Source organism: Bubalus bubalis, chromosome 5, assembly GCF_019923935.1.
Source record: "Bubalus bubalis isolate 160015118507 breed Murrah chromosome 5, NDDB_SH_1, whole genome shotgun sequence".
NCBI lineage: Eukaryota > Metazoa > Chordata > Mammalia > Artiodactyla > Bovidae > Bubalus > Bubalus bubalis.
The window spans coordinates 127,907,863-127,918,438 of NC_059161.1; the positions used below are offsets into that span (position 1 = coordinate 127,907,863).

A 10,576-nucleotide genomic window follows, 5' to 3' on the forward strand; every position below is an offset into this window, starting at 1 on the left:
CCAAGCCGCCTCCATTGATCATGATCAGGATGCATTTGATTAATATCCGACATGGAGAGGGGCCTGTGCCTGGCTGGCATTCGGAGGCCCCCATTCTGAGGGCAGGGCCTGGGGACCGCTGGCTGGCGGACGGCGGGAGTGACCGCTCCCGTGTGACCCGGCTGCCTGACCCTGCTCCCGGGCCTTTGAAGCGTTTCCAGGCCCGGCTTGGAACACCCTGTGCGGAGCTGCGCATTTCCAGTCCATCCGGATCCACGAAGCCAAACCGAACTGGCCGATCCCCCGGGGCCCGCTGGCCCAGCCACTCGGGGAGGCTTCTGTGGGAAGCCGCCTCCAGGCGATTCTCGGAGCCTGCTCCGGCCTCCCGCCCCACCTCCGCCCGGGGACTCAGGCCTCCTTCTCACCACTGTCCAGCCTTGGGCTGCTCAGAGGCCAGCTCCCCGGCCAGCCCTTGCCCATGGACGATCCAGAAGGCAACAGAGACAGCGTCTGGCCACGGGGAGCCCGGCCTCAGACAGGCAGGGGGGACAGGGGCCCGTGGTGACGGGGCTTTCAAGGATCACAGCCTGCAGCAGCAGGACCAGGACGCTATGGACGGTTGAAACGGTGGGTTCAGGGGGAGGAGGGCGGCAGGGCCCCCGGGACGCCTGGAGGCTCACGCCCAGAGCATGAGCTTTCTGTTCCATGAGCCGGTGGGCAACGTCTCGAGCGAGTGGGTGTCTAGGCAAGGCAAGCCCCACATGTCCTTGGAACTGGAGGACTTGAAGCAGGAACGGGCTTCGGGAGCCTCTGTCTCGGACCTCTGGAGTTGGGGAAGCTGAGATCAGTGAGGGAGGGAGCATCCTAGGCCTCGCTGCTCGGGAAGACCCTGCTTCCTATGCCCAGAGCTCATTCGGGGAGGGTCCTCGGGCCCCCCCAAGGCGTGTGCCCCAGGGCCTGGGACACTGTGTTTGTGCTGGGACTTCAAGGAAGGCTCTGCCGTTGACACTGCGAACATGCGCTGGGCCTGGGGTGTGCTCAGCCCCACGTCAGCACCACAGAGACATTACTCTGCGGACGACAAAGGTCCGTCTAGTCAAAGCCATGGTTTTTCCAGGACTCAGGTACTGATGTGAGAGTTGGACTATTAAAAGGGCTGAACATCTGTCTAGGTTGGTCATAGCTTTTCTTCCAAGGAGCAAGTGTCTTTTAATTTCATAGCTGCAGTCACCACCTGTAGTGATTTTGGAGCCCAAGAAAATAAAATCTGCCACTGTTTCCATTGTTTTCCCATCTATTTGCCATGAAGTGATGGGACCGGATACCATGATCTTAGTTTTCTGAATGTTGAATTTTAAGCCAGCTTTTTCATTTTCTGCTTTCACCCGCATCAAAAGGCTCTTTAGTTCCTCTTCGATTTCTGCCATTAAGGTTGGTGTCATCTGCATATCTGCAGTTATTGCTATTTCTCTTGGCAATCTTGATTCCAGCTTGTGCTTCATCCAGTCCAGCATTTTGCATGATGTACTCTGCATACAAGTTAAATAAGCAGGGTGACAATATACAGCTTTGATGTCTCTCTTCCCAATTTTGAGCCAGCCTGTGGTTCTAAAACTGTTGCTTTTTGTCCTGCATACAGGTTTCTCAGGAAGCAGGTAAGGTGGTCTGTTATTCCTATCTCTTTAAGAAGTTTCTATAGTTTGTTGTGATCCACACTGTCAAAGGCTTTAGCGTATGTAGTTCATGAAGCAGAAGTAGATGTTTTTCTGGAATTCCCTTGTTATCTCTATGATCCAATGGATGTTGGCAATTTGATTTCTGATTCCTCTGCCTTTTCTAAATCCAGCTTGAACATCTGGAAGTTCTCAGTTCACATATTGCTGAAGCTTAGCTTGAAGGATTTTGAGCAGTACCTTGCTAGCATGTGAAATGAGCTTTCTTTGGGATTGAAATGAAAACTGACCTTTTCCAGTCCTGTGGCCACTGCTGAGTTTTCCAAATTTGCTGGAATATTGAGTGTAGCACTTTCACAGCATCATCTTTCAGGATTTGAAAGCTCAGCTGGAATTCCATCACCTCCACTAGCTTTGTTCATAGTGATGCTTCCTAAGGCCCACCTGGCTTCACACTCCAGGATGTCTGGCTCTAGGTGAGTGACCACACCATCGTGGTTGCCTGGGTCATGAAGATCTTTTTTGTACAGTTTTTCTGTGTATATTTGCCACCTCTTCTTAATCTCTTCTGCTTCTGTTAGGTCCACACTTCTCTGTCCTTTATTGTGCCCATCTTTGCATTAAATGATCCCTTGTTATCTTTAGTTTTCTTGAAGAGGTCTCTAGTCTTTCCCATTCTGTTGCTTTCTTCTATTTCTTTGCATTGTTCACTTTAGAAGACTTTCTTATCTCTCCTTGCAACTCTTTGGAACTCTGCATTCAATGGGTATATCTTTCCTTTTCTCCTTTGCCTTTCACTTCTCTTCTTTCCTCAGCCACTTGCAAGGCCTCCTCAGACACCCATTTTGCCTTTTGGCATTTCTTTTGCTTGGGGATGATTTTGGTCACAGCCTCCTGTACAACGTCACGAGCCTCTGTCCATAGTTCTTCAGGCACTCCATCAGATCTAATCTCTTGAATCTACTTATCATCTCCACTCTATAATAATAAGGGATTTGATTTAGGTCATACCTGAATGATCTAGTGGTTTTCCCTGCTTTCTTCAATTTAAGCCTGAGTTTTGCAATGAGGAGCTAATGATTTGAGCCACAGTCAACCCCCGGTCTTGTTTTTGCTGGCTGTATAGAGCTTCTCCATCTTCGGCTGCAAAGAGTATAATAAATCTGATTTCGGTGTTGACCATCTGGTGATGTCCATGTGTAGAGTCGTCTCTTGTGTTGTTGGAAGAGGGCGTCTGCTATGACCAGTGCGTTCTCTTGGCAAAACTCTGTTAGCCTTTGCTCTGCTTCATTTTGTACTCCAAGGCCAAACTTGCCCATTACTCCAGGTATCTGTTGACTTCCTACTTTTGCTTTCCAATCCTCTATGATGAAAAAGACATCTATTTTGGGGTGTTATTTCTTGAAGGTCTTGTAGGTCTTCATGGAACCATTCACCTTCAGCTTCTTCAGCATTTGTGTTTAGGGCAGAGACTTAGATTACTGTGATGTTGAATGGTTTGATTATTATTAAATTAATGAGTGAATGAATAACTACCTCCTCCATCCATTTATCTATCCATCCATCCATCTATTTATCCACCCAGCCATTATCCATCCATCCATCCATCCACCCATCCATTCATCCATTTATCCACTGATCCATCTAGCCACCCATCCACTGATCCATCTACCCACCCATCACCCATCCATCCATCCACTTGACCACCATTTACTGACGCTTCCAGTGGGTGCCAGGGCTGCAGATACAGCTGAGCAGAGGATAGACAGGCGTGCCCGCCTCGCCCAGTGTTCTGGCGGGGGTAGGAGGGTGGAGAGGAGTAGAGGAAGCGTTCAGTGTGTCCAGCGCTGGTGGGGATTCAGGCCAGGGGCACTGCTGTTTTCAGTGAGTCAGGAAAGTCCTCTCTGATGAAGGGCCATCTCAGCAAAGGCTTGAAGGAAGCATGGGCGGGAGCCAGGTGGAGACCTGTGGGATGAACCAGAGCAAGCAGCCTGTGCAAAGACCCTGAGGTGGGCTTACCGGGTGCATCCAGGCTCACCCAAGGTGCTGCGTGGGGGGCAGAGGTGCTCAGGGGAGGGAGGGATTGCAGGCTGGCACAGGGGCTTTGTGGGCAAGGGAGGCAGGGAGACCATGCAGCGTTTGAGTGAAGGGGGGATATGGACTGATGCACATTTTTAATGCTCACACTGACAGTTGGCAATCCATGAGCTGGGCAGTTGGAGGTGAGTGTCCATGGGGCTGCTCATGACCCTGGGCTCCAGGATTTTTCTGAGGTGTCAGAGTACCCCCTTAATCAGGCACCGTGAACAGCTGAAAGCAAAGCCAGGAGCCCCGTCCATTTCCTTGTTTTCTTCAAGGCGGGATCAGGCTCGGCATCAACCAGGGGCTGAGATGTAACGATGGGATCATGGCAGTTGAGGGCTCTACCATGTTTAAGGGTGTCTCTGACCCAGCCTCCCTGAAGAGCAACTCTCCCTTCAGAGTCTCAGACAATCAATGAATTGACACATGTGTTCCCTGTGTGTTGAACATCTCCTGTGTACCAGGCACTGCATTGGCACATGTTACTAGACTTAATCCTCACCACTTCCCCGTGGGATGCCCTTCTTATAGACGAGGAAACAGAGGCTCAGAGAGGACCTTCACCTGTTCATCTGTCATCCATCCATCCATTCATCTATCCATCCGACTGTTCACTCAGTCATTCACCCGTCTATCTATCCATCCCTCCCCCTGCATTCTACAGCAGACAATCTTCTAGACATTGAGGATACAGGACAGACCTGGTCCCTGCTCTCACCATTGAAGGGTACTAAAGACACGGAACACTTCATCACACAAATCGTAACTGCGCTAGAATTCGGAGGCTCACCAGGTTGGGAGATGGAGCTCCCACTGAGTGGATAACCGTGGCCTTACCCCCTCCAGTGGTCAGGGTGGGCTTCTCGGAGGAAGGGGACTGTAAGTGGGATGAGTCAGGGGAACCTGGTCCAGAGAGTGGAGCGGGCAAGAGAGTGTGCAAAGCCTTTGGAGACGGAAGGCCTTGGGGCGGTGGGAGGGGGTGGGGAGCCAGGGTACTGGCCCGGCCTTGGATGGGGGAGCCACCTCCTGCATCTTCTGACCATGCTCACTTCCTCCGGGGTCCGTCAGCCACTCTGGGGGTGCCAGCACCTCCAGGTCTGTTTCACAATCTTTGCTCTCTTAGCAGGTTACTCTGAAAGGGGACCTTAAGGTCAAGATGGACACTTGGAGGCTTCAGATGCTGAAGCAGTTTCGTTCGGGCCAAGTCAGCTGAAGGAGCACGTGGGCCTAAATTTAGGCTGAGCCAGGTTCACACGCTCACAGCTCCCCTGTCTGTTAATGGTACAATCTGTTCGGACCTTTGGAACATTCCTCAGCTTTTATTGAAGGTAGGAAGAGTCATTTCTGGAATTAGCATTTAAATTGGCCCAAGTCAGCAGCTCTGCGGGAAGCCCTTTCCCCAGGTGTCCACTGCTGCAGAACCGGAGGCTGGAGGATGCCCCGCCGTCCTGTCCAGGGACCCCTTCCTTCCGCTTCCCTTCGAAGGGCGATGCACGTTCTGTTTAAATGACTCCAGGCCGTCTCCCCGGACGACAGCCTGGGAAAGGATACATGTTCCCAAGCGGTGGCTGCAGGGGAGGGGGTCTCGGCTGGAGAGGGGAGGTGTGAGCCTGGGAATCTTCTCCAGATAAGTGGTCTGCCCCCAGGCCCTGGACTCAAACCTCCACCCGCTGGCTTCTAGCGTAAGGTTGTCGAAAGGGGTGACGGAGCAATGAGCACTCCCAAGCTGTCATGTCTAGTCTGGTCCAGGCCAGACATTTTACACGTTTTATGGCCCTATTAGTCCTCAGTCTTTTGGAGAGGGGTGACCGGTTGATCATTAACTCTTTGCTACGTGTGGCATCCACATTCTGGCCCAAGATAGCTCAGGCCAGCATGGTGATTCTGCCTACCCATTGGGCCATGGCAGGGCGGGCCTGCCTTCTTGCAGCGGGTGGAGCAAATTCTCCTGATGCCAGGGGCTGGGGCCCTGGCTGTGCCCTCCCCGGCTCCCTCGGGCACTGGCATAAACGTGTAATTTTACTTTCTGGCAGTGCTCCCATCCCCTCATCTGCCCAAGGGTGCGAGCGTCCAGCCCTGGGGAGGCACACAGGCTCTGGTCTGGTGGTCCCCACTTCTGCTCATCATGTCCCGCACCAGGATGGGGCTGGCGTTTTCTTTGCAAGAGTTCAGCCTCGGGGCCTGGTCTGGGACACTGCTCTGACTTCCTTGAATTCTGTCTTAGATGTTCTTTCCCTACAAGGAATTCCTGCCAAAGGGCAAGCTTTGCTTGTGTTGAAAGTCTCCCAAATCGGTTTCTCGAATATCAAGAGTTGGGCAGCCTGCCGGGGGGCGGGTGGGAGTTAGGGGGTCACGCTCGTAATCAGATGCTCATTTCTTACAGCCACTGAACTTTCTAACATCCATCTGGAAACATCCTTTTCTTGCAGAGTCCAAAGGCATGGCAAGATGTTAAAACACGCACCACAGTGAACAAGGTCCTGGACCATGCCAGCTTGTCTGCCAGCCCTGCCTCCCACGATGAGCGCCCCCACTCAGCTCCACCCTGCGTGCCCTCCTGGCCTTGGGACCCACCCCCACTTCCTCTTCTGGGCACCGTGGGCTCCAGGGACACTTCTAAATGGTAGATGGCCTCCCTTACCCTGTGCTTAGAACTTTCTACGTTTCCACTGAATGAAAGTCTAAGAGAGGTCTCAACTCCTGGCTTGATCGTAAACGGCCCCTCCTTTTACTGGCCTGACCCCGGGTGGCTGTGAAGACATCCCTGGATGTGGCGCCTCCGTCCCTGCTCTGTTCCCCCCTGGCCGAGCCAGACGCCCAGTCCTGGGGCAGCTGCTCTGCTGTCGTGGCCCTTCACTGACCTCTTGGCCCGTCACTGGCGGACCTCCCCGCAGGACTGTGCTCACCACGCTTTAGGCTCCTTCCAAGGGTCTTCCTGTCGTATGGGGGTCCCCGGTGCCCTCCCGTTTCTGTGAGTTTCAGGCCTAGAGTCGGCTCTGAGCACGGCTGTGGAGAAGGGGCAAGGGCATGTGTGAGAGGGAGCATGCAGGCCCCCCCCCCCCCAACCCCGTCCTCAGTCTCTCGATCTCCTTGCCATCCGAGGGACTCAGGCTCACAGTGAAGACGGTGCAGATGGCACACACACCACCTCCCATGGGAAGACCGGTTCAAAGGCAGTGGTGCCAGAGGTGAGGGCATACAGGCAGAGGTAGACTGGGGCGGCCAAGGGCAAAGGCAAGGGGGCAGCCGGGTGTAGGCTGTGTGACTGTGAGCAAGTCAGCTAACCTCTCTGTGCCGAGCTTTCTCCTCGTGGAAGCGGGAGATAATAGCATCCCTGGAGGGACTGGCAAGTCCTTGCCCCACTCAGTTAATGGGGAGTCAATGAGGAGGCCTGGGTGGTGGAGGTGAAGGCTCAGATCCAGAGTTAAAAGACAAACCTGAGCCCCGGCAGGGGTGTTATATTGTTGTTCTGTCGCTAAGTCATGTCTGACTCTTTGCAATCCTACCACCTGCAGCGCGGCAGGCGCCTCTGTCCTCCGTGATCTCTGGGAGCTTGTTCAAACTCAGGTCCATCAAGTCGGTGATGCCACCCAACCATCTCATCATCTGTCATCCCCTTCGTCTCCTGCCTTCAGTCTTTCCCAGCATCAGTGTCTTTTCCAATGAGTCGGCTCTTTGCATCAGGTGGCCAAAGTATTGGAGCTTCAGCTTCAGCATCAATTCTTCCAAAGAATATTTAGAGTTGATTTCCTTTAGGATTGACTGGATTGATCTCCTTGCTGTCCAAAGGACTCTTGAGTCTTCTCCACACCACAGTTTGCAAACATCAATTCTTTGGGGCTCAGCCTTCTTTATGGTCCAGCTCTTATAGCCATACATGACCACTGGAAAACCATGGCTTTGACTGTACGGACTTCCGTCACAGCCATGTTATGGGACAATGCTGTTTTGTTCCTGCTTGGCCCTCACACAGCACTGAGGGGGTGATTGTGTCAGCTGTGGGGTTCCCGTTGGGCTCTCCTCACTGCTTGCTGGGTGACCTGGGGCCATATCCTGGTCCCTCTGGGCCTCTATCCCCACTTTTCCTGTAGAGGGGGCACTGCCTCTGAACTACTGGGGGGCTGCCTGGGAGCTGCCCTTGGTGATAAAGCAGGATTTCTAGGGCGTCTTCTAGGGCCTGGGGCTGGGTGGGCCCTGGGGCCACTTTGCGACCACGGCGTGTGGCTGTCACTCACAGCCTCCAGTTTCTCTGGAACCGATGGCCCCGATTTACAGAACACTCCCCACCTGGAAACGTGGTCTCTGCCGAGAACCGCCAGTGCCGAGACAGACCCAAAGCATTTCCTTTTGTCGGCACCAAACTTTGGTTAAGAGACAGAAGACCCTAAACAGAAAGGCTTTCATCAGAAGGGCCCTCAAACAGGATTGCCCCATGACGGATCCATGGGGCTGCCTTCCTGGTTTCCAGCCTCAAAACATTGCTTTGAGTTAGAAACACATGTTAATTACACACACGGAAATTCATACCTTGACAATTTCTTTTTTTCACATCTGCGCTCACAAGTGGAGTACTTTAGTGACTGAAAACATGTGTTAAAGAACAATTTTGCCAATATTCACATACTCTGCTCTCTCTGGGGGTGATTCACTTGGCGGATCCCCAGCCATGAGACCCTGCAAGAGTGTGGCCAAAAAAAAGCAAAACCAAACAAAACCAAGTACTCTGTGCATGGCCTGGCCGTAGGAAGTTCTCCTCCAAGTGTTGCTGGAGAAAACCGGGACCAGCCTTGTTCTAGACAGACAGGACCGGGGGGCAGCTGGACAGGCGGCTGCAGCGTGGAGAAAATAGGAGTGCCTGTCACCTGTCTTTATCAAGCGCTTTTACCAGGAGGCCGAGCCAAGGGCATTATCTGATGTAATTTAGAGACTGCCAAACACCCCAGTCTGCCCCGCAGTCCCAGTTGACGCCGGTCGCCTGGTGTCATCAATGAATGGTCCCCCTGAAAAGTGAAAACTCCAAAGGGTCCCAGTTTGGATGCTAAAGACCATGTGACTTCGTGTGTCCAGGGTCCCACCTCGTGAAGGAGCACTCCAAGGGTCAGCTGGTGGAGGAATTTGCCCAAGGTCATCAGTTGACTTCTGGGATTTCAAGTCTCAGAAATGTTCATTCAAGCCTTTTTATGGCTGCATCTCCATTGCTGCCCTGCAAATATCAGTTCATCAGTATCATCTTTCTAGATTCCATATATATGTGTTAATATGCAGTATTTGTTTTTCTCTTTCTGACTTACCTCACTCTGTATAACAAGTTCTAGGCTCATCCACCTCATTAGAAGCATATTCACTATCATATGTAAAGTAAATAGCCAACAAAAGTTTGCTATAGGACTCAGGGAACTCAACCTGGGGCTCTGTGACAACCTAGAGGGGTGGGATGGGGTGGGAGATGGGAGGGAGGTTCAGGAGGGAGGGGGCATATGTACACCTATGGCCGATTCACGTTGACATATGGCAGAAATCAAACCAATCTTGTAAAGCAATTATCGTTCAATTAAAAATAAATAAATTAAAAAAAATCTCAGAGGTGGGCTCTGAAGCTGGGTAGGGCCGACCCTCCAGCCTTCCCTGTAACCTTGGCCAGCAAGTCCTTCCCACAACGAGGGGGGCCTCCGAGGGGCCTGCTGTGGGAAGACCCCAGGGCGGGGTCCCCTACTGAAGCCCCAACTGCCTGGGAGCCCCTTCAGCAGCCAGCAGCCGGGGTCCCAGGAAGAATTCTGCAGAGAGCTAGCTTTTTCCCCTTGAAGGAATAAAAAGCACACACACACACATTCCTGCGAATCAGAGGTATGCCAAGCGGGGAGGGCGGGCAGGGCCCCTTGACCGGCTGGCCGCCAGCAGCCCGGGCACGTGACAGCACCGAGAGCCGCTGGCACCAACTCAGGCTGGGCATTTGCAGTGGGCGGCGGTGCCAGGGGCACGAGGGTGGCCTCTCACCAGCTTGGCACCTTGACCACGTGACGGCCCCTGCTTCGGGGCAGGCTGGCGTGGCCAAGGCCCGGTGCCCACACACTTGCCGTCTCTGGCTGAGAAGGCTGGGGAGGCAGCGTCAGAGAGGAGTTCAAGTGCCGTGTCAAGTTCAGGAGATAGGCTCACGGGCCCTATCACGGCTCCCAACGCTCCACGGGGAAAGGCCCTTCACAGTCTCCCACGCCGGGCCGTTTCCAGCGGCCCCATGGCTGCCCCACGGGGGAGGCACGCTCACTGTTTCCGTCTGGGATGGGGTCACCTCTTGGGGTAGCTCGGGGCTCCACCCTGGGGCTGCCTTCTAGAGTCCTGGCCTTGATGGCCCAGCTTCCAGGCCCTGGGGCTGCTGTGTGCTGTGGTCTTTCCGAAATAGTAAAGAAGAGCAGTGAGCCTGCATATATGTGAAGATACCAAAGATGGGAGATGTGTGACTGTCCCGGGGCAGCCATACATACCAAGGACCACAGACTGGAGGCTTAAAATAACAGAAATTGCTTTTACGCCCAAAGTCAGAAATCAAGGTGTGCCAGGGTTGCACTCGTTTCGGAGGCCCTGGAGGAGGCTCCTTCCTGCCTCTTCAGCTCCTGATGGCTGCAGATGTTCCAGGGCTTTCAGCTGCATCCCTCAGATCCCTCCCACCATCGTCTCATGGCCTTCCTGCTTCCCATGTCTTTGCCTCTGTCTCTCGCATGGACCCCTGCCAGGACGTTCTCATCTCAAGACCCTTAACTCTGCTGGGCCCACAGGGGTCTCGCCCATTTCACACCCCAGCAGCCCTCTGCAGTAGCTGTTATTCCAATTTTACGGCTGGAGAGGCT

At 53.5% G+C, this 10,576-nt stretch overlaps 1 long non-coding RNA gene across 2 annotated transcripts; it reads left to right on the top strand.

Moving 5' to 3' along the window:
• Positions 1–259: 259 nt before the first annotated feature.
• LOC123465773 lies at positions 260–7,399 on the top strand. Of its 2 annotated transcripts, XR_006641045.1 has the most exons (4): positions 260–606; positions 4,861–5,062; positions 6,164–6,922; positions 7,250–7,399. It is a non-coding gene; the product is annotated as an uncharacterized LOC123465773 (long non-coding RNA). The 2 variants fall into 2 exon arrangements; XR_006641044.1 differs by having other exon boundaries at positions 6,164–7,399.
• The last annotated feature ends 3,177 nt before the right edge of the window (positions 7,400–10,576 follow it).